The 23111-nt window shown below is 36.6% G+C and overlaps 2 long non-coding RNA genes across 2 annotated transcripts; one reads left to right on the top strand and one right to left on the bottom strand.

Annotated features, from left to right (window-relative positions):
- Positions 1–22775, bottom strand: LOC118173425. Its single transcript, XR_004754179.1, has 3 exons — positions 22762–22775; positions 9299–9301; positions 1–270 (listed from the first exon to the last, which is right to left on the bottom strand). It is a non-coding gene; the product is annotated as an uncharacterized LOC118173425 (long non-coding RNA).
- LOC118173431 lies at positions 2254–3213 on the top strand. Its single transcript, XR_004754182.1, has 2 exons — positions 2254–2491; positions 2958–3213. It is a non-coding gene; the product is annotated as an uncharacterized LOC118173431 (long non-coding RNA).
- Positions 22776–23111: the final 336 nt, after the last annotated feature.

Here is a 23111-nt window from a genome sequence, read left to right as displayed (position 1 = left end):
TCTTACATCTACATAAGGTGCTCCTTGGATAGTCTACACATTTCTTCTATGAATGCCTGTCAACAGCCTGATGTAATATCTAAGCTGCTTAGCAAAGCATTATTAGTATGTGAATGAAAAACTGGTGTTACTTTTATGCTAGCAAATTTGATCTTGAGAGTAGATTGGAGATTAAAAAACAAACAAACAAAAAAACACTATTGCAGGTTTTACTGATTTATCATTTAAAAAAATCCAAGCTGCATAACAGATAATATAATCTTATTATTTCTTTCCAATAAGTATTTAATTCAAGGCCTAAAATAAATGTGTACACACACACACAAAGCACTGTATTGTGAATTATTTTCTTAATGAAAGCTGTCCATAGAGCACTATGACTTGGGAAACATTTTGTCTGAACTGACTGCTGTGGTTCCTCCATTTTTTTTTCAAAACCATAATGTTTTTATAAATGTAAAGACAACTGTTGTAGAACATAATACTGTAAAGCCTTTTATTGGAAAGTAAAAAAAAAATTAGTTAATTAAATGAGTAATCCTTATGGCTAACAAAAAATTATCCTTCTCAAAAAAATGGAGATTAAATATATCCAATTTTATAGCAGTTACAGAGAACATATTAGGAACAGTTTACTTAATGGTTCCCGCATGAATTAAATAACTTGGTTATTTTTGAGTGCTACCAAACCTTTAGGGAAGTTATATAACCTGTATACTTCAGTTGTTGTGTTTTAGTATCTTATTTACTGATCTTTTAAATAAAGAGCTGTTTGGAACAGGCAACCTGCCTTTTGTTCTGTGAAAATAAAATAAAAAAAAAAGTAGGAATCAAAAGAATAATAACAAGAGGAGCAAAGGTATATGTGTATGTAGTCATGAATAGATGATGATCAAAATTATTCTGAAATATGCAGCAAAGAGAGTATAACTTATCGGGATATGTAATTGCAAAATACTAAGGTACATTGGTAATTTTTCAGTTTGCCACAGAAATAGGCAATGATGACACAAATTTCTGAATGATTGTCTTTAACATGCAGAAGACACCGAAGCACTAAGATTGCAACTTCTTTTGAAGCTGAAATACTTGGTGAATACAACTGCCATTTTTCTCAAACTTTTCCACTTACTGAAGGCAACTTTTCAGCATAGTGAAGTTGAGAGTTAATATTCCAAGATCTTGCCTGTGGAGACTGTGAGAATTATGAACATTATATATATATATATACGTCTTTGTGATTTTTTAGATTTCTCTGTTAGATACTTCTGCTGAAATGATCTGTAAGGAAACAAGCAAATGGGAAATAAAATGTAGACAAATGTCTTAATGGGAAAATGTGGGAAGATGTTACCTGTGTGTTTGTTCTGTCTGGCTCTGTTGTGGCTGAACACCAGTAGGCAGCCAGACACCACCCAGTCACTCTCTAACTCCCCCTCATCAACAGAACAGGTGGAGAAAATACAATGGGAACCCACATGGGGTGAGATAAGGACGGGGAGAATGCTCACCAATTACCTTCATAGGCAAAACAGACTCAACCTGGGGAACATTAATTTATTGCCAGCTAATAAGAGTAGAGAGTAATGAGAACCAAAAGTAAACTAAAAGCACCTTCCCCTCCATCTACCTTCTTTTACCTCCTCTTCCTGAGTGGCACAGGGGAATGGAGAATGGGGATTGTGGTCACTCCATAACACCATCTCTACTGCTCCTCCTCCTCAGTCTCTTCCCCTGCGTTCCTCCCATGGGATGCCATCCTTCCTGAACTGATCCTCTGTGGGTTTCACACAAATGTTTTCCAAGAACTGTTCCAACATGGCTCCGTACCATGGGGTCAAACCCCCAGGAGCAAACTGCTCCAGCACAGGTCCCCCACAGGTGGCAGCTCCCCCCAGATCCCCTGCTCCTGCGTGAGCTCCTCTCCACGGGCTGCAGCTCCGGCCTGGGGCCTGCTCTTGTGGTGGCTCTCCATGGGCCACAGCCTCCTGCAGGCCACATCCAGCTGTTCCACCAGGGGATCCTCCACGGGCTGCAGTGTGGAGATCTGTTCCATGTGGGACCATGGGCTGCAGGGGGACAGCCTGCTCCACCAGGAACCTCTCCGCAGGCTGCAGGGGAACTTTCTGCTCTGTGCCTGGAGCACCTTTTGCCCTCCTCCTGCACTGACCTTGTTGTCTGCAGAGTCTCTATTTTTTTGTTTGTTTGTTTTTGTTTTTGTTTTGTTTTGTTTTGTTTTTGTTCTTCTCTCTCCCAGGTGCTGTTGTGCAGCAGTTTTCTTCCCTTTTCTAAATATGTTTTCCAGAGACCCAACCAGAATTGTTCACTGGCTTAGCTTTGGCTAGTGGCAGGTCTCTTTTGAAAACCACCTGGAACTCACTCTTATCTGACATGAGGCAGCTTCTGGGCTCTGCCCCCAGATCCAACCCCTGCATCCCCTGCACTACCATAACACTACCATGTAAACGCAATACAGGTTCCAACCAAAACAGTAAGCATTTTTCTTCTGGGATATGCTCAAACCCAGACTCAAACCAATCTAACAATATCTAATGCTAGCATAGAGAAGATTATGCTTGAGGGCAAATTCACCTTTATTTAGAGGGTCAAAACATGTTCTGTGTTCCACTTTCTTCTTTGCATTTAAATAAATATTGCTGAAGAAAAATAAGGAAATTACTCTTTGAATAGTCTACGAAATGTCATTGTTAAATACTTATATAATACTCAGGGCAATGAAGAAACGAAGGGACTGTTCTAATACAAAGAAGATCGATAATAAAAGCTAGACTGAATTGTTCCTGTATACAGACTAAGTTAACTTAAATGTTACAAATTTTATTTTTCATGATTATATTTCTTTGGTATTTTTATCATTTTCTCTGCATTTCCATTCTCAGGCCTTTCTATTCTGTTCATTCTAACAGGGTTCCCATTTGTTGCTCTGTTTCAAATAGGATGCTGTTATAATTTGAAGAACTAGAGATGGCCAAATGAGGCTGTGTGGTTGTGAAAAGTCCTTCATCTTCACATCAGTAAAATGTTCAAGCCTTTGGGGTTCCAGCCAGGGTGATTTCTGCATGGCCAGCACCCTAAAAGCTGTTTTCTTTGACTGTTACCGATACAGCAAATGAATAGCAAAATATCTATTGAGAACCCACTCCCTGTGTCCATAAACTGAAACAATATGGGATTGCTGATGCTTGAATTAATACAAATTGTGATGCTTCACTGCTGAACTGTGTTTTCTCAAATTATTTGTGGTACAAAAATACCTGTGAGAAACATTTATTTATATGAAAGTTTTCCTTCAGTGTATGAACATGGAGTGGCATAGAGAACTGTAGCTTCTATAATCCAGGCTTCAGTGACAAAAGTTTAGAGATACAGTCCAGAAATGTATACTCTCTCTCTCTCTCTCTTTTTTTTTTTTTTTTATCTGAAACTGGTCTTTGATCAAAGTAGATCTTCATCAAGTATCTAGCACAGTCATGATACATCAGATAGCCTACTTCAATACATGGTTCTGTGACCTGGTTCCCAAATTCATGTTTCTCTGACCTGGATAATATAGATTATGAGCAAGATCTCTTCTGAGCATTCAACAAGGCAGAAGGCAAAAAAAAGATATGCTGTGCTAAAATATTTTTGATGCCTTATTAGCAGCTTTCAGTAGCGTGTGAAGAAACAAAATGTACTATTTGCACCGCTTCCCAAGGCATGCCTTAATGTGAAAGAAGGATCTGACATTTACTGTGAAAAGTAAAGTCTTTATTTAGATAGAGTGAGTGTTAAAATCTCTGAAGCATGGTGCTTGTAAACCAGATTTCTCTTCACTCAAGCACTTCAGTGCTTTTCTGTTAGAAATGTATATGCCCCTTTGAGGATAAAGAAAAGCTCTCTGACTCATCTTCCTCAGCTAAACTTTTACCAAGAAAATCTGTTTGGCAACAGGTGTGAATGAGAACTGATATCTCAAATTCACCAGTACAGACATTCACTGAGATTGATAATGTAGAAAGCTGAAACTTACTGAAACAGCACAGTTTTGTACAACCAGCTGAAAAGATTTGGGAAAACAGGAAAAGGTCAAATAAATGGACAATATTATGACGGATGTGTTACAATGGAAGATCATAGGCTTTTCAGAAAGAATAGGCAGAACAGGCAAGGTGAGGGGCGTGGTGGTGTATATAATGGAGGGGTTGGACTGTATGGACCTTGCAATTGGTTATAACACAGTTGAGAGCCTCTGGATAAGTATTAAGGTACAAGAAAATAAAGAGGATATTTTTGTTGGAGTCTACTACAGACCACCCAGCCAGGAAGATGACATCAATGAATTATCTTTAATGAACTAAAAGATACCTGTAGATAGCTGCTCTTGTCCTTATGGGTGACTTCAACTAGTCAGACATGAACTGGGAATACCACACAGCTGATACAGACAGGGTCAGGAGATTCCTGAAACACCTTGGAATCTTTGTTCTTTGTACACCTGAAACTTCTTTGTACTAAGATACTAAGGGAGCCGATTAGGAAAGGTGCCCTCCTAGATTTGTTGCTTGTAAATAGAGAGGGTCTTGTGGGTGAAGTGGTGATTGGTGGCTGTCTTGGTCATAGTAACCATGAAGTAGTTGAGTTTAGAATCTTTGGTGATAGGAGGAAAATTGGCACCAACACTTCAACCCTGGATTTGGGAAAAGCAGACTTCAGACTGCTCAGGGAACTAGTTGGGAAGGTCCCCTGAGAAATCACTTTTGATGACGTTGGTGTCCATCAGTCCTGGTCAGTCAAGTACCACCTCTTAAGAGCACAGGAACAGGCAATTCCAAAATGTCAGAATTCAAGAAGGCAGGGCAGAAGATCAGCTTGGCTGAGCAGGGATCTTCTTCTAGATCTTCTAAATATCAGATGTGTACTGTTTCTTTAATTCGGTAACAAAAAGGGAGATCATACTGGGCTGGTGAATATTCTATTCAAAAGGAGAAGGTAAGAAAAAAAAAAAAAGACCAATAAAAAGTGAGAGAGACTCTTAAGAATAATGCTCTTTTCCATGTTTTACAGCAAATGAGGAGGCAACACAGAGTCTTAGACCTTGTCATTGCAACCAAACACTACTTGACCTATTGTAAAGTAAGGAATCATTTTTTGTAATCAAGACTGCCTTTTAGAAAATAGTATTTTCTGCATAAAGCCTTTTTTCAAACTATTTCAAGATGAGCACCAGAAAACTGAGCCAGGCTGTAAACCATAAATTGCCATTGGAAAATAATTGGTATATTTGAAAATTATTGCTTCATTTCCCCACTCTAACACTGTTTGGGCCCACTTCAAATTGTAAACAAAACCATGAGTGAAATATAGAAGTTTCCATGGCTTTTGTAGAGGGTTTATGTGGCAAGATTTTGGTAGCAGGGGGCCACGGAGGTGGCTTCTGTGAGAAGAATCTAGAAGCTGCCCTATGTTTGGTAAGGGCCCCACTGCTGACCTGAGCTGAGCCAGTAAGTAATATTGTTTTGTGCCTCTGTGAAAGCATATTTAAGACAGAGAAAAAAAATGCTGAGCCACACAGCAGCTAGGAGAGAGAGAGGAATGAGGAACAGCCTTGCAGGTGCCAAGGTCGGTGAAGAAGGAGGGGGAAGAGGTGCTCCAGGCGCCGGAGCAGAAGTCACCTGCGGCCTGTGGTGAGGACCATGAAGCAGGGTGTCGCCCTGCAGCCCATGGACTACCACGGTGGAGCAGATTTCCACGCTGCAGCCCATGGAGGAGATCATGGTGGATCAGGTGGACCTGCACTGACAGAGACTGCAGCCTGTGGAAGACCCCTGCCAGAGCAGGTTCTGGGCTGGACCTGCAGCCCGTGGAGAGGAGATCACACAGGAGCAGGTGACCTGGCAGGAGCTGCTGCCCGTGGGGGACCCAGGTTGGGCAGTTCACTCCTGAGGGATGGACCCCATGGTATGGACCCATATCTGGAGCAGTTCTTGAAGAGCTGCTGCCTGTGGGAGGCCAACGCCGGATCAGTTCAGCAAGGACTGCATCCCGTGGGAGGGACCCCACAGCACAGGGGATGAGAGTGACTGAGAAGGAGCGGCAGAGAAGAAGCGCTATAGACTGACCATAACCCCCATTCCCCTGTTCCCCTGTGCCACTTGGGGGGAGGAGGTGGAAGAGAGTGGAGGGGTGAGGGGAAGGTGCTTTTGGTTTCTTTCCTTTGTTTCTCACTTCTCTAGCTTGTTAGTAATAGGTAAGAAATCTTACTATCTCCCTATGCTGAGTCTGTTTTGCCTGTCACGATAATTAATGTGTGATCTCCTCATCCTTCTCTCAACCCTTGAGCCCTTTTCATCGTACTTTCTCCCTGTTCCTCTTTGCGGAGGGGGAGTGAGAGGGCGGTTGTGGTGGAGCTCGGCTGCCCACCTGAGTAAAACCACCACACTTTTATGCTTCATCAGTTTTCCAACTGCTGGTGAGCACTTTTGACTTTAACAAAGATACACATTTTACTTTTATGTTTCTTTCTGGACAAGGTGGATTACTTCCTAATACAGATTTGAGGAGGCTATCAGCAATACAAGGTACTATTATAGAGCAAGCCACCCCTTCATACTGACACTGACAAGCTTATAAAGTTAGATCATTTCCAAGCTTGTGTCACATCAGCCAATTTGCAGCCCAGGATAAGATTTGAGCTGCTGTTCATAATCAGTGGTCTTATGATCCATGTAATTAGCATGCAGGTGGCTAAAGAGTCAGCAGTCAACTTGGCAGAAAATAACAGCAGAGTTCGGATGACAGATCTGGGAGCCTGGCCTGCTTCATGTTTGGGACCAAAAAGTAGAATATCTGCCTTAATTATGTTTAGCATCTGAGGCTTGACTTTCACATAAGCACAGAATAATTAGAAAACAATGCTGCTCCAGGCTTGAAGCCTACTTTTCACAGCCATATAGGTTAGGGTGGAGTGTCAGGGCTTGTGCTGAGCATCATATTCCCAGGGGCCCTGAGCTCAGCCTCTGGAATTTGAGGATTAGCAAACTGTACCCTTTTATTTGTTAATGCATATAAAGGCATTACCAGGAGAGACAAGTTGAATAAAACATAGGCAACAGTATGATTTCAACTTTTAAGCTTTTCCCTTGTTAAAACCAGTAATATACAGTTTTAATTTTGTTTGGATTATGAGATTGTTTCCCAATTGAAGACAATCACTGGCTTCTCAGATGAGAATACAAAGTTTGCAAGGGGGAGCCCTTTGTATTTTTTTTTTTTTTTTTTTTTTTTTTTATTGTAAGCACTGAAATGACTGAAGATATAGATTCTAATTCAATATTACAATAGTTGAACATGATCATTAAGAGTATTGAAAAGCTAGACTAAAGCTTGAAACATTCCAAGTCACACCACTCCCTGCTGGCTCTTGCAATATAAGCCCTGTACAAGCTTCAAAATTTACCATTACTGCTGAGTTACTCAGTTTCAGAAGGTGCTGTGGATGTTGTGCACGCAATTCTACATTTTAGCCAACATAATTCTGTCAGAATTAGCAGGAATCTTCCCATGGTAAAGCCAAGGCCCATCTTTAAGCCAAAGCTAAGCCCTTTTTTGGGCTCATGTCAATGCATTTGTAATATTCTGGAGTTGTATCTCAATATCTAAATATAGTTTAAGTACTTTGTATTACCCATCAGAAATATACACCAGTGTTACAGGGAGACACAGAGCAAAATACAGCTAGTAGTCTGCTAAAATGAGATAGGTGAAATCAGTGCAGTCAGGAATCATTGCAGAAATGGGATCAAAATGTATTAAAATATTTTATTTTTTAAAAAATCCTTTGATTATTTCCCTTTTCAATCAATTCAAAATAAAGCTAAATGACATCTAAAACAAGTATGTTTGTATGTTTTTTTGTGTTTTGTTTTGTTTTGTTTTGTTTTTTTTGCAATATACCACCATCTGGTGGAAGGAAACAGACAAAGCTTTTCAGCACTCATTTGTCTTGATAACTGTGAAATTTTACAGTTAAAAATTACTTAGCGTTAATAGACTTCAGTGGGTCCTTAAGGCTTTTGTATGCCAAATAACTTAAAAATGTGAATTTTCTACACTGTTCTTATAGAAACCTTATTCAACTTGTTTAAAACAGATATATAATTTTAAGAATTTAAAATTTCAAATGGTTTAAGTATGCTCATAAAGATAAACATAAATGTCAGTATTAAGAATAAGTGGTCTGTAAGACAAGAGAATTTTGCACATGATGATACTTCAAAATATTTTGCTAATAAATCAAGCAATATTTATCATACAGACTACAGGATATTACTATATATTCTCATTACTGTTGGAATTTGATTACTCTCTTTTCCAAAAACTCAGTGTCAAGATGAGTTTCGTGTTGCTATTATTTTTTTTACCCTCACATTTTGATTAAAATCTTAGAGGAAAAAGTCTGGTCACACTGCCCATCCCCTTTTGGAGCACCCCTTTCCTTTGCATTGCACTGAATATGTATGTTTTATTACAGTTCATGATATACATTGTGCTCTCTCTTTGGTTGGTACTCTCTGTGTATTCATCAGCAAATTAAGTTAAATATGAGAAAAACAGTATTAGAAATAATATATATATCCATAAAAATACACCTTCTAGAAAAAAAAACATCTAGTTAAAAATTCAAATAATTGTGGAGTTAGAATCATAGAATCGTAAAATGATTTATTTTTTTTTTTTTTTTTTGTCCCACATATCTAACTGTTTCTTTTTGGATATTGAGGTATGATGCCAAAAGACATGGGAGAACTGTCTGCTAAGTGATCTAAGCAGCCTCAGAGCCAGGAAACTTAATCTTGGAAATCAGCAAGACAGCAAAAGCTTTCCAGAATATTTAGGACTCCTGCTGAGCTAGGTCACATGGACACAGCCAAGCAGTCAGCTCATCTGCCAGTTTCTGCTGGAGCTCTGGCAAGATCAGCCAGTTCATAGGAGTGTGCTAAAGCCAGTCAATTGTCATTTTGTGATGGGGAAATATTTTCTTACAATAGTTTTATTAGACCTTGTGTCATACGGTGGACAAAACTATTGGCTTTATGAATATCATTACCCACCCCCTCTCTTGATAAAAGGATACCCTCTGGTCATTGGAAAGCTGGAAGGAAATTCTGCTGGCATGAGAGGACCTTTGACAGTGTAAAGCTGCTGCTCTTTTACCAGTTTGCAAAGGAAGAGGAGATCTTACCATTGAGGGAAGGAAAATGTTGAACTTGGGATATTTTCATAATTGCTGCCACACATACTCAGTGGACAGGATCCTTTTCTTTTGATTGTTATTTTAAGTGAGGCTATGTTCAAGATGAGACATGTACACATGTCTCATGAGGCTGTACACAGAACATGTGAACACCTGCTTCCAAGCCTGGGTTCTGCCCATTGGAACATTCAGCCCATTTCAATACTTCCAAGAACATGATATAGCTGGTAATTTTTTGTCAATATCCAGACATAGATTATGTCTCTTTTCCTACTCACTGAAATCTGGAAAGCTCATACCTACTTTATAAATAATTAGTCCTATGCTTCTGTAAAATCATTAGAAAAATTATACCATTTTAATTCCACATATATCTCTGAAAGCAAAAAGTCTATCACACTTATAATAATATTGAACAGCTTTGTTATAATAAATATTGCTAGTTTATTAAGCACTGCTCATTCCATTTCAATCACATAGCAATGAGTTTCACAAGTTAATCATGTCATGTATGACATACCATTTTTATTTATTTATTAATTCTAAAATCAGAGGCTGTTTTGTAATGAGTCCATTTCCTTTTTATAACTAAAGTGACATGACTATATGACATTGCTCCACTACCTAAAGTTCTGTCGCACAAATAAGTAGCCAATTATTTGAAATTACTTTATTCCTAAAAGAGTTTTTATTTTTTGTTGTTGGTTTTTTTTTGTTTTTGCTTTTGTTTTTTATTATTATTATTATTATTTATTATTGTCTTTTTCCTTTCTCTCCATGTTACTATTGGATATGACTGAAAGGAGTCTGAATTACATACAGAACTGAAAGCAGTTTCACACTGTCTTCAATATAATAAAACCTTCTTCCAGAAAAAAATATGAAATCTTCCACTTTGTTCTTTGCTTAAAGGAAGTACAGGATTAATAATCTATTAATCTTCTCACCTCAAAGAAGGTATTTTTTTTTTTTTTTTTTTTTTTTTTCCAAACGTTCAGTTTCCCCCTGCTCCCCTGCTTAAGGTGATAAAATTAGCAAACATGCCTTATCAGTCTATCCTTCTTATAGAAAAAAAAAAAAAAAAAAAAAAAAAGCCTACTATACCCCCTAATTCTGGACTTTCTACGTGGCTGCTTACAAAACTTTGTTGTTACATTAACACTGTGACATTAACATTTAGTTAATTATTCATCAGTGATTTTCTGCCTGGTCAGAATAGCCTCATCCCTTCTGATTTTCTGAAGCCAATGCCATAGGTCCTTTGGGTTTTGTCCTATCTGCAAGTGTGGCAGCCTAAATTGAACCAGATGTTTAGAAAAACAGGTCCTACATTAAATATTTAAATGTTTAAATATTATACATTGTACAAGTGTTGATACTATTTTTCTTCTTCCATTATATGTCCTCTTCCATCTTCTATACATTCCTTCTTCCATTATACATTCTCTTTTCTTTTTAGACTTGTAGAAGGCAAAGGTCTGAGGTTTGCAGTTCAGCTGTCTAAACTGTTGTTCAAGTAATTTTCATCATTGGATAGAGCTCAGAGAATTGTAATTAATAAGTGAAGAATGAAAGATTGCATCATTGAGTTTGCCTTCTTCTATAAAGGAGATGAGAGAATTTAATGAAGGCGAAAGCTAATTTTCCGGTTCCCATCTGAAGACTTCAAAAGACAAATAATCCACTCCTACCTTAGATTATCTTTTCCAAAAATAAATCGTACTAATCGCTGAAAATTATAAATAAATAGTATAAGTTAGAATTTGTCAAATGTTATTTTGTAGCCATTTGGTTGTTATGCTTTTTTTCTTCCAGATTAAATATCAACTTTCATATCGGGTAATTTTTATCTTTGAAATACCATACAAATGTATTTAAAATACCTCTTGATTTTGTTTAATTAAATGTTTTCCTTATTCACTGCATGAAATGTTTCTATTTCAAACCAGGGCCAATTCCAGATTTTCCACCTAGGCAAATCCAGTTTGATAAGAACTGGCTGAGGAGAATAAAGGGCATGAGACAGGAAGAATGAGCTGTGGTGGCAAGAAGTTGAGGTGAACATTGGGATGTGTCCAGGAGAAGGATGTTAGTAGGCTGGTAGCAAGGTAGCAAGGCTGGGCATTTGCATATGAAGGCAATGGCTGTTGAGTCTATGAGGCTTGTTTTTAGTGGGTGGTTGAGACCAAGGACCAGGAACTTGCAGAAATTTGGCCTTAGAATTAAGTTTAAAGATCAGCATTTCACAGAGCTGACAGTTCAAGGGTGAATAGTCTTGAGCAGGCTGGGTGAGGAATGAGAACAACTGCTGAGGTTCCCCTGGCCCCAACCTAGATCACTCACCTCCTAGCACTTGCAGAACCTTTTCTTCTTTCTGTGGAACCTCAATACTCCTAAAAGAATCTCTATCTCTTCCTCTCCTCTTTTGTGCTTTTTGCACTGGTGGAAAATGAAGGCTGAAGACAAAGAGTTTGGACATGCCTTGCTGCTGCTGCAGAGGCAAAAAACATGCAGGATAGGGTTATGAGATGTGAGATGAAAGTCATGAGCAGGAAGACTTTGTTGTTCCCTATGGATGTCTTCAAAGGAAGGAGAGAAAAGAGCAATCTTTCACATTTCCTTGTAGGAAAGCACTTAATGATGGAGACCATTCCTGCCTATTAATGGAGAAATCAAACTGTCTGTTCATATCTGAATTCATACCTGCATTAATAAAGCTTTTCTGAAGTAGATGTTCTGTATAATGTTTTTCTCAATCCTTTGCCCCTTAACAATAAATGTTTTTAAAACAAAAAGACCACTATCCAAATTTGCATGCCTATGTTATGAAATGTGAAATTAGGTTGTTTTAATCAACAAGGAAGCAATTAGTGACACTGAATGTAAAAACTTATGGCCAGTAGGTGGTACCCTTATTCCAAATTACAAAGGAACATCTAAAGCTGGAAAACCACATTAGATGAAAACTGAACACCCTTCTTCCCTGTTAGCCACTGCAGACTCCAGCATGCACTCTGGAGCTCTGGGCAACGCTAATGAGGGCTTGGACATAGCAATAGTATGTGAACTGTGAAATGGCAAAGGGTTGGATCCAGTTACTTACAAGCCCTTAGAGTTAGAATTAGACACTTCATTGTTTTCAGTGTTAGATATCTTTGACCATTTTGGAATCAGTTTTTTATCTATTTGGCAACTTAATATTCACCCTAAACACATATACCATGGACTCACAGATTGTATGACTGGTGAATATGATTATCTCAGTAAAGCTCAAAAATGTTTAAAGTTCATACTTAATTTGTAAGAACATATTTTTTGAGACAATTCTTTTTATTATTTTAGACAATTTCTAGAACACAGAAGGAATTTATGAAGAAAAGTGAGTTTAGTAACATACAACATTAATTAGTCAATGTACTGTTCCTTGCAGATATACACATTGAAATTATTATTGCAAAATGTCAGCCTCTGTGAAATAAAGGCTATACTGAAGATGTTACAATACCTTTCAAACTGATCCTCAAGATTTTGTTTAATTAATTGAGATTAGCAAAATAACAACCTGTGGCAGTAAATATTGATTTCATTTTTGAAAAATTATAGACTAGGAACTTCAGCTTAAAGCATCAGGCTGAGTATTCTTCAGGGTGTGAGCGTGTGGGGGAAACTGAGCTAAGAGGCAAAACAATTAGATACATGTGATTCAGTCAGTCTACTGGAAAGTACTCTACTAGAAGTCTTGTCTAATCCAAGTCTCATTTCAGCCTCTTACAAAATAAATACCTTGAGAGATTGCCATCTCTCTTCAGCTTTTAACTCAAACTAGCATGTACAGTTGTCTGGAGAATGGTTATCTCTGTACTGAGGTCTTACACTGCCTATTGTAAACCAGATGCCTCAGTTTTAGGTTGCTTTAATATTGAGGTTTAGTGCCATCTTTTATATTTTATATTAATAGATAGCAATAATGCTTGGCCTACAGCTGATGCTTCTGGTGGCTGATTATTTCCCATGGATCCCATGTCCTATTAATAAAACCCAGATCCCAGATGTCTGTGATATCCAATAATATCTGAACATCAGTACTAATGAAGCTGAATCCTGTCCAAAAACAATTAATGAATTTTCCCATTTACTGACCCCTAAGCAAATGCAATTAATTTGAGAATGTCGAGAGGTTACATTATATTTTCTTTTCTTTTGTTAAACTTCCTTCTTTTTTTTTTATTAGAAAAAAAATTGCAAGTATAAAAAACTGTGAGTACAGCACTTCTGGTATTTTTACACTGATCTAGAACAGAAACACACAAAACATTCTAAGTTAAAATAAATAAACAAATAAACCTCTCTAATCAAATAAATTGAGTAGCCTGATAATACTTACATAGACTGGTTTCATCTGGAAATATCTTCTGAACTGAACTCAGTTTCAGACGTTTCATGATGCACATAACTGCTGGCCTTCACAATGAAAGTCTGCATGGTTTCATTAGTACAAATTTAGTGTTGCCAAACCTAACTTCAGAGGTCCCTTTAGTCTATTTCTTTTTTAGCACTACCAAAAATATATATTATTAAAAAAGAATGTAAATTGCAGAAATAGAAAATAACTTTTTGTCTGAATTGCTGGCTTCTTTAAGTGATATAAAAGAATTCATGTGAGTGCAAATTCTACTGTATCTTTCTCTTTATTTTCTCTATTCTCTCCTGCATTCTGAATCCACCTGATACTGATCTGTGCTATAGCTCTGTGACATCTCTCAGTCTCTACTTGCCTCCCAGTGGGATTGGCTGTAGTAGATGTTTTTTTCCCATCCTTGTCATTTTTTAAAATTACTTTACTAAAGGTCATAACTTTTGTGACCTGTCTGCTATGAAATAGAAAGGATTGATGTAGTTGTATCCTTTTTAGTCCCACTATCTCTTTCTCTCTTTCATCCTATTATATAGTCTTCCTTCCTTCCTTCCTTCCTTCCTTCCTTCCTTCCTTCCTTCCTTCCTTCCTTCCTTCCTTCCTTCCTTCCTTCTTTCTTTCCTTCTTTCCTTCTTTCCTTCTTTCCTTCTTTCCTTCTTTCCTTCTTTCCTTCTTTCTTTCTTCTTTTTCTTTCTTTCCTGAAGTCTCCTTGTCTTTCAAACAGTAAACAGTTTTAAAAAGTTGTGTAATTGCAAATGTCATTTTCAATCTTAAAAAATTCAAAGGACTGTGAAATTACATTAGAAATTTGTACAAGACTAAGTTCAATTTGTTTTATATTTTTTATCACTGGGTTTACAAGTATGCAGAAAAACACACTCCTCTTTGTTGCCCCCACAGCATTTTTTCCATACTGCCATGACTTTGCATCCTCTCACTAAGAAACTTGTTTAGTGTCAGTGAAGTTTGTCTTTGTGATTATGTTCTGCTCACACTCTTATTTATCGTAGAGTAGGAACCTTCAGACAGTAGTGGGAAGTGTGGGATACACTGAAGGTAGACATCCAGACACAGAAACTGGGACAACTGCCAAGGTCCTACAGGAGTCTCTATGTCTTCTCTCTGAAGCCTCATGCACTCACTCAACAATCATCCACCAACATGCTATACATAGTTATTTACCTTTATACTTTTAATATGCATTTAAAATATGCATATGTTTATGATTGGGGGGGGGGGATATTTAATATGCTAATAAATTGTATTCTTCTTCTTCTTCTTATTATTATTTAATTAATACAACCAAAAGATGTTTCTTCAGTTTTCTGCTTTTAATTTTCTTAATTCATTCATAAAGCTCCTCGTTTATTCTCAGCTGTCTTTATCAGTCTGCTAGCAACAGCAAAGACTCTTTGGCTGTGGAGATGGAAAATGTAGAACTAGTATTCAAGTCCTAATTTATGCATGTCAAACTGACATTCCCAAATCAGTATCATTTTAAAGTGTGGAAAATGCTTGTCTATGACTATAGTTAGCAAAAACTTAGCAGGAGACATGAATTAAACTAAAGAGAATTTTTTCACAGGACTGGCTTTTTAAGATACATGAATTAGTAAGCGATTTTTTATTTTTCTTATGGACACAAAATTACAGTTTTTATAAATTATAATAGGCCAGTGAAGAAGCAAAACCATACTAAAATATTTGCAGCTGAACAATGTGAAGACACTAAGACCTGGGCCCTGTTCATGTCTGTGCTGTAGTTTTATTACTTGGTCTTGTTAAATCTTAGAATTTCTGTGCTTTACTTCACCTTTTTAGATTAAACTTTTTCTCTCTCCTGATTTATCATTTTTATATTATTAGATCTAAGACAGTAAGAAGATTATTGTATATATCGGTACAGACAGTATAAAGGAAAGGGTTTATAAATATCACATGGGCTATAGATAACTGCTTAGTTAATGTATATACGTCTTTTTTTTCTGTGTAACTGAAGCCCTTGAGCTCCATCAGTTATGCCAGCACAAGCATATGCACAATCAAATGGTAACTGTTTTGATCCATATTTTATTCCTCTGCTTGATTCATTGTCTGACTACACTGGATACTTGTACCAACAAAGTGCAGGGAGACCTGCACTGGAAAGACCAGAACAAAAGTAGAAGACCGTAAAACCCAATTTTCAGTTTCAGGAAAATCATGGTAACTGATTTTAATTAATTTTTGGATTACTGAGTTTGATTTCTTAAAAAACATCGATACCAACAATGTCTGTTTTTTATGGTTACTCTGTCAAAGTGTCATCACTAGCATCAGTTAAATGATTAAAGATAATTGCCATATTAAGGTGTGATCAAAGGTATGTTGAAATGAAGTCATGCACCCCTTTAAACTTTACTGATCTTTGAAGAAACCTTGAAATATTTTAAATTATAGAATGTTTTAGGAGCACTAGAGATATATTTGTCATCTTTCACTTTGTTAGTGACTGTCCTCTTCTCACAGCTTATTCCTCTTCAGTGGCTGTGGAATTGCTGCCTCCAGGCTCAAGGAACAGTTTAAGCTACAGTAATTTCTTTACTTTGCCTATTCAGATGTAATCCAGTGTGCCATTCTGAATGCTCACTACCAAAACATTTTTCCTTTGGAGTGCCTTTCAGTATCAGTGATATGGCAATTCAGCCCCACTATTTTTTTCACTTTTGCATCACTGAAAAAGAAAGTACAAGCTCATTTTGGTAGATGAAATATTTCTTACAAATAATTTGCATTCTGATAAGAAAACAAAACAAAACAAAACAAAACAAAACAAAAAAAAAAAAAAAAAAAAGAGAAGCGGTTACCATGTCCTCATCTGCCTTTCAACACAGCCAAAACTTCCAAACCAAAAAAACAACAAAACACACACACAAACAAACACCCCCCGCTCCTCCCTGCCCCTGCAAAACAAACAAACAAATAAACAAACAAACAAAAAACACTACCACAGGTTCATAATGTACAGTGATTGCTTAGACACATCAGAAAGGCAGTTGAGGAAAAAAATAAAAATAAAAAAGGTGCACTAGCACTCAGGAATGTTTTCCAAATAGCCTGAGTGCCAAAATTCTGTTCTGAGGTGCCATATGGGAGAAAAGATCTGTTTTCCAACAAAAAGGGTAAAAAATGAACCATTCTCCTGAAGGCTATAAACATTTTTCCTAATTGTTTCTTTGTATCTCTCATATTTTTGTCTGAAAACTTCAGCAAACTGAAGCAGACAATGTATACAAAGAGAACAGAAATAGTTACTGATTGTGAAACTGTATGTCTTTAATGACTCAAACTTCAAATCCTGATCTTTTAGCAGAAGTACAGGGAAGCCAGTTAAGCTACTGAGTACAGACCAAGTTGATGTACATCCCATTTATGAATTTTTGAATTTTACCCTATGGAATAAAGACTGTTTCAGAAGAAAGATGCTTTTCCATAACTTATATGATGAGGAAGGAAGAAGAAGGTTCTCTTCCAGGTTACTGAAGAATGATTTTCAAATCCTTCAGAAATCTGTTTTAGCATTTGGTTTCATGGGAGAGAAGGATATTAAAGTCTGTGGTTTCTTACTCTGAGCTAAGCTATAGGTAAAGATCTTCTTCCCCTTAATGGGTTTTGGGGATATTTTAATAATCACATTCTATTTAGTTATAATATAAAGTTGAATTTAAAAAAAAGATAGAGAAAGAAAATAAAAATAACTATTGCTTTTGTTTTCCAACCAGTACTGGAAGTAGTTATTTGTACCAGTGTAACTCACATAAGTGTCAGGCCCAAAAACTATGTTGGCACCAACAAAGATTTTATTTTTTTTTTCAGTAAGAGCTAGGAATTTTTCCAAGACAGTCTGCCTAGTGGGAGCACAGAGTCTGACCGAAGTATGCTCACCAGATGGTAGATGTTTTCTTCTGGGTAAATATTGAAATCTATGCAAACTGGGAAGTAAGAGTGGGAAAGGTTTGCTCTTGTTGTTTTTGGTTCCTGGTTGCCTCTGTAACCAATAAATGTGAGGAGGAAAAATAAAACAAAGCTAGTTTAAATGGAAGAAAAGAAATGCCTCACTATTTGTTACTGAATCTGATCTATTGTTAATAACTAATTTGGGAAACTTTACAGTTAGAAATATTTTTTTTTCCCTTACCCTAATAACTTTATTACCTTGTTATTCCAAACCTTGCTGCACTAAAATAGAAGGTCCCCAGATAATAATAAGGATTGTTTTCTGTAGGGAAGAACATGTGAAAAAAATAATAAAAAAAAGCCTGCTCTACAGGCCAGCTGGAGACATAGTGCAGTGAGCTGCCTGCCAGCCACTGTTGCCTGGTGTGGCAGGAGCAGAAGGCAGCACCTCTGGTGCCTTGGGGCCCAGATGCTGTTTACTTGAAATACCAACAAAAATTAATCTGCACAAGGGCCCTGCACCAAGCAGTGGTTTTGCTGAGTTCTCTTCATCCATTGACTCCATGGCTGGTGCTCTGGCTTCAAGCAAAGTGAGGAAAGGTGACTATAACAAAAGCTGGAGAGTGGTCAGGATTTAAGCCTCAATAGCTGTTAGCTTGCTGGATGAGAACCAGAGGCCCACACTGCTCTAATGCATGCCCAAGAGCGTCTTTTTGGTGGAGTAGAATGGCACATTTGGCTCCAGTACTGTGTCTCAGCAGGAGAAGACACTGCTCTAACTTCATCATCTGCATAATGCTGGGTTAGAGACTTATCCCAGGTAGGCAGCTATAGGGTATAGTAGCTCTACTAGAAAGCAAGCTGGCTGAAATGCCAGATGATTTATAGCAGAAGTGGCATAGCAAAATACTGCAAAGTTGATGAAAAAAAAAAAAAAAAAAAATCACCACGTGCAGTGATCTCTATATCATGTATCCACAGAAGGACATGAAATGGAAGAAATGTCACAGTGAAAAGGCAGGGCAGTGGGAGAAAATATTTTTTAGCTTTCTTGACACTGAACTTCAAATACCTAGGACAGGTTCTAATGCTATTTCCCATACTCTCTTCTCTTCCAGAAACCTATCCAGTGCCTTTTTTGTTTGTTTTGTTTGTTTTCACCTTCTGAATATGTGCCAGCAGTGAGTGACAGGAGTGGCAAAATCTGGATCTGATGAAGGTGGTGACAAAAATAGACAATGGAGAAATAGTAGTAATGTCCCACCCTTGCTGTCAGGAAATCTCTCTATGAAAATAAAAACAACTTCCAGCCACTAATTATCAAAATAATGAGACAGATTAACAACGTACGTTCAATATGTATTAAATATTTTCATCTTAATGACTGTGAAAGATAACTGTTCTATATTTAGGAAGTATAAAAATATAAAAGTTTATTGAAGGAAATGCATCCAGACTCAATTTTGTAGAGGTAAGGGAAACACATAGAATCATAGAATCGTTCAGGTTGGAAAAGGCCTCTGAGATCATCTAGTCCAAACTTTAACCTAGTATTAAAGTTCACCACTAAACCATGCTACTAAGTTCTACATCGACATGTTTCTAGAAGACCACCAGGGAGGGTGACTTAAATACTTGATACAAAGAAACTGGGTTTTATGAAGCAGAACTGGAGGGATGCTTTGCAGAAGAGATGAAAGCTTGGGAAAGGGAACTTTTTCAGTAATTTGTTTTTAATTTAATTTTATTTTTTTTTTCCCTCATAAAATCCTAAAACAGAGATGCTCATATGTATATATATATAAACATTATTTAAAATGTACTTTTAAGGCATAAACACCTTTTCTTAAATATTGGTATAATGACTACATATAATCTAGTTTGATGTTAAAATACATGTGCTTCCTAATTTATTGTACTAAAGAGTTTATCTTAAAGCTATTGTAAAGAACAACTGTTTTTCATCAGTTTAAAAGAGAAAAATATATTAAGCTTTCAAATATAGAAAGACAAAAAATAGTTTAATAATAGTTTATGGTCAAGGTATATGTATTAGTTATAATCAATGCTCAAGAAAAGTAACATCTGTTTACAAAATACATGCAACAGCTTGGCAAGAGATATTGCCCAAGAGATTACATTCTGTGGAATTGGCTTAGTATTAGAAGAAAGAGTGATTCACTGTAGAAAAGTCAATTTCCAAATTGTTTTTGACACACTGCTTTGATCAAAAAATAGTTTCTCACCTTAGCCAGAGTGCTTAAAGTCTTCAATGCATAAGGTAGCTGTAGATGTAGGTTTCTTGCAGTTTTTTAATTAACACACATACACACACACACACAGACGTAGGCACACACACACATACACATTAACCTAGAAAGCTTTACCTGTCCTTTATTTATTTTTGTGTGTGCGAATGTGTGTGTGTGTGTAACAGTTAAACAGTCTCAAGCATTATCATTTTATCTCATTTGAGGGAATATATTGCTTGTCTCATTTTGAATGCTTCAAAAAAATAGATTTAAAAAAAATTCTGGCTGTCATCTATTCCCCAAAATTAAGAATTTCTGGTTAAAGTAAAACTACACGTTTCCAAAAGAAAATAAGAGTGTAAAGATGGGGAATGGGGATGAGCTGAGGTATCAGGAAGAAAGAGACATGTTGATTTTAATATGTGGTTTTTAGGGGGAGAAGGGAGGGAACATATGGAAGAAATTGCATCTTTGAAAGGTAGCAGACAACCACTAGAGAGAATTTTTTTTTTTTCCTTCCTTCCTTGAAAGACATTGTTCATCTATGTGAAGGAGAGAATCCTGGCTCAGTTTGCAACTGCTGCCAGGAAACATTTTCAGGAGTGATTAACAAAACCAGTTTGCTTTACTGGATTTTCATGAAGGTAAACATTTATGCATATAATTTTGACAGATCAAACAGTGCATCGTTATAGCTTTAAGGCAAAGAAGAACTAATACTTTTCCTTTAAAAGGGTGTTGTATTATTTTATGTGTATTGCATTCTCAGCAGAGGCGACATTTAAATCTAGTGAGTAGCGACCAAGTGAAAGAAGTAATTCTGAGAAATAAATAACAACTGGCCCAGTTTCCTCAATGAAGGTGAAAGGGGTTTGACAATATTTACCCAACATTATGTTAATTTATTCAGTACTGAAATTAAAAAGAAGGGAAGGGATTGCCTGTATGCTCTGGTGAAAGTGTAACATGAAATTAGAATAGCCTCTAAAGTTGCAGATGACCTAGAATCTCACAACTGGCAGCAACATAAAGCAAGTGACTCAGCAGCACGAAATATTGTTGTAAGAACCTAAAACTCTCAGATGTTAGAAGTACATGTACTGAAGAAAGAAAGCCAGAATATTTTAAATTGCAGTTCTAGACTTCAGTTTGAGCTGGAACTTTAAATCCAGGCTATCAGAACAAAATGAACACACATTTGAGAAAGCAAAGTATACAATAACCTACTGTCAAATTTCCTTTAAAATATGCTTTTTTTCTCTGGGGTTATATGTATTTTTGTCCCAAGTCAATCCAATTAAAATGGGGTATCTGTAGTTAAAAGAAAAGCAAATCATACCCTGCTTAAAGAGAAGGGCAGTGAGCCAAAGGGTCTTTTTATATCTTATATTTTTATTTTATCAAAAATATTCCAGTTACCATTGAAAACATAGGAACTGTTCCTGGTCACACTTCAAACCCTACTCTGGTAGAAATAAATGTTCCAGTGCTACTGTACAGCAGGCTGGACAGACGTCCAATATTATCCTTTGTGTGTCCTGCATGCCCAAGGCAATGCTTTTAAAGCTGAATCTTTCATTTTTTATTGAGAAAGAAAAAAAAAAAAAAGGAAGAAAAAAAAAAGAGCAGAGTTCTAGGGGCTATAACAAAATCCTTTTTGTTGTAAAAAGGTTAATACAATGATGATACTCTGACAAACAACTGACTTTAAATAATAAGTTAGTTTGAGTGCACTCATATAGGACAAATATACCTAACTGACCCTGTTGCTGAGCAACACATACCTTCTTCCCATTGTTAAATACACATAGTATTTATTTAACCTTTTCTTGCCCTCACAGTACTATCATCCCTTTCTACTCAAATTGCTAAGGATAGATGAAGCCTGATCACAAAGAAAGATTTGAACACAGTTTTAAAAATTAAAAGTAGGTATTTGCATAGCTTTTTTTTTTTTTTTTTTTTTTTTTTTTGTGGTAATACCTGTTTTAATGCCTTCACTCAATGCAGTTATCTAATATCTAGAAAGAAAATCCACTCTGATTATGCCAAGGGAAAGAGACCTTGAAACTGAACACTGTGCTTGTGCTGTGTTTTTTTTTTGTTTGTTTGTTTTTGTTTTTGTTTTAAATTAAACATAAAAAAAATAAAAATTTTGTGAGTCTGTTCAGAAACTGGAACATTTCATGCAGTACAAACACAGTATCTTTGAGACTGAGAATTCACAGCCTGAGATCTCCATGGCTGCCAGTCAGGTTTCCCTGAACTGGCAGCAGCAAACCCAGTGTTAATAAGTAAATAGCAAGAAGGAGGGAAGGCAGCTATTTTACTATCTGAACACAGGAAATAAGCATCAGCTTTTGATGTTCAGCTTTACTCATTAAATGTGAACCTCTCACATAAGCCCAGCATAAAGCTGGCAAAAGGTTTAATTAATAATGTAAGCCTGCTTAAAGTACTTTCTAGTTCAATAGGCAATTTTAAGAGCCTTTTTACTGGCTGCCAGGGTAAAGTGAAATTTTATTTGAGAATATGCAGTAGGTGGTATGACAGTTGAAAAACATTTAGAAACATAGCTAAAAAAAGTAGCCTTGTACCTGCCTAGATGTCGATTCCATTTTATGCCAACTTAATACCAACCTGGCATTTATGGATATGTTACTGTAACTAATCTTAAATTCATCCTTAAACTAAAATATAATAAATAATGCTTAAGATTGTAGTGGGAGATTCATCTTTCTTATTTCAAAGCTGAACGAATTATTTTCACTGAAATTGCCAAATAGCACTTGTGGGGTATTTGCTGAAATACTGTCAAGAGTAACTATAAGAGTGGTGAGGCTGACTGGAAATTATATTTGTTTCATACTTTATATGTATCAGATGTTTTTACCTATGTTTACATGTATTATATTTAATAATGCAAAAAGAACAGATCTCCTATATCTTTAATTAACTAGGAACATTCAGGCCAAACAACTTGCATAGACTCCAAATATAGACAGAAACAGACCTATTGTATGCTTACATGACTCTGGATATGTTCTTCTTTCTCTTCATTTACAACAGGAGGAACCATCTAACCTTATTCTAGCATCTTGACTGTGCTACTTACAGTAAGAACTAATTAAATCCTCAGTAACACAGGATGAATTTCCTTTGTCAAAATCAGTAAAAGAGGCAAGAACTTGGAAAATACAATGCAGAGGTAACCAAATACATCTGTTTGGAGACTATTTCAGTTTCATCCTGC

This window comes from Oxyura jamaicensis, chromosome 1 (genome assembly GCF_011077185.1).
Source record: "Oxyura jamaicensis isolate SHBP4307 breed ruddy duck chromosome 1, BPBGC_Ojam_1.0, whole genome shotgun sequence".
Lineage (NCBI taxonomy): Eukaryota > Metazoa > Chordata > Aves > Anseriformes > Anatidae > Oxyura > Oxyura jamaicensis.
This window is presented reverse-complemented; position numbering and strand designations above follow the sequence as displayed.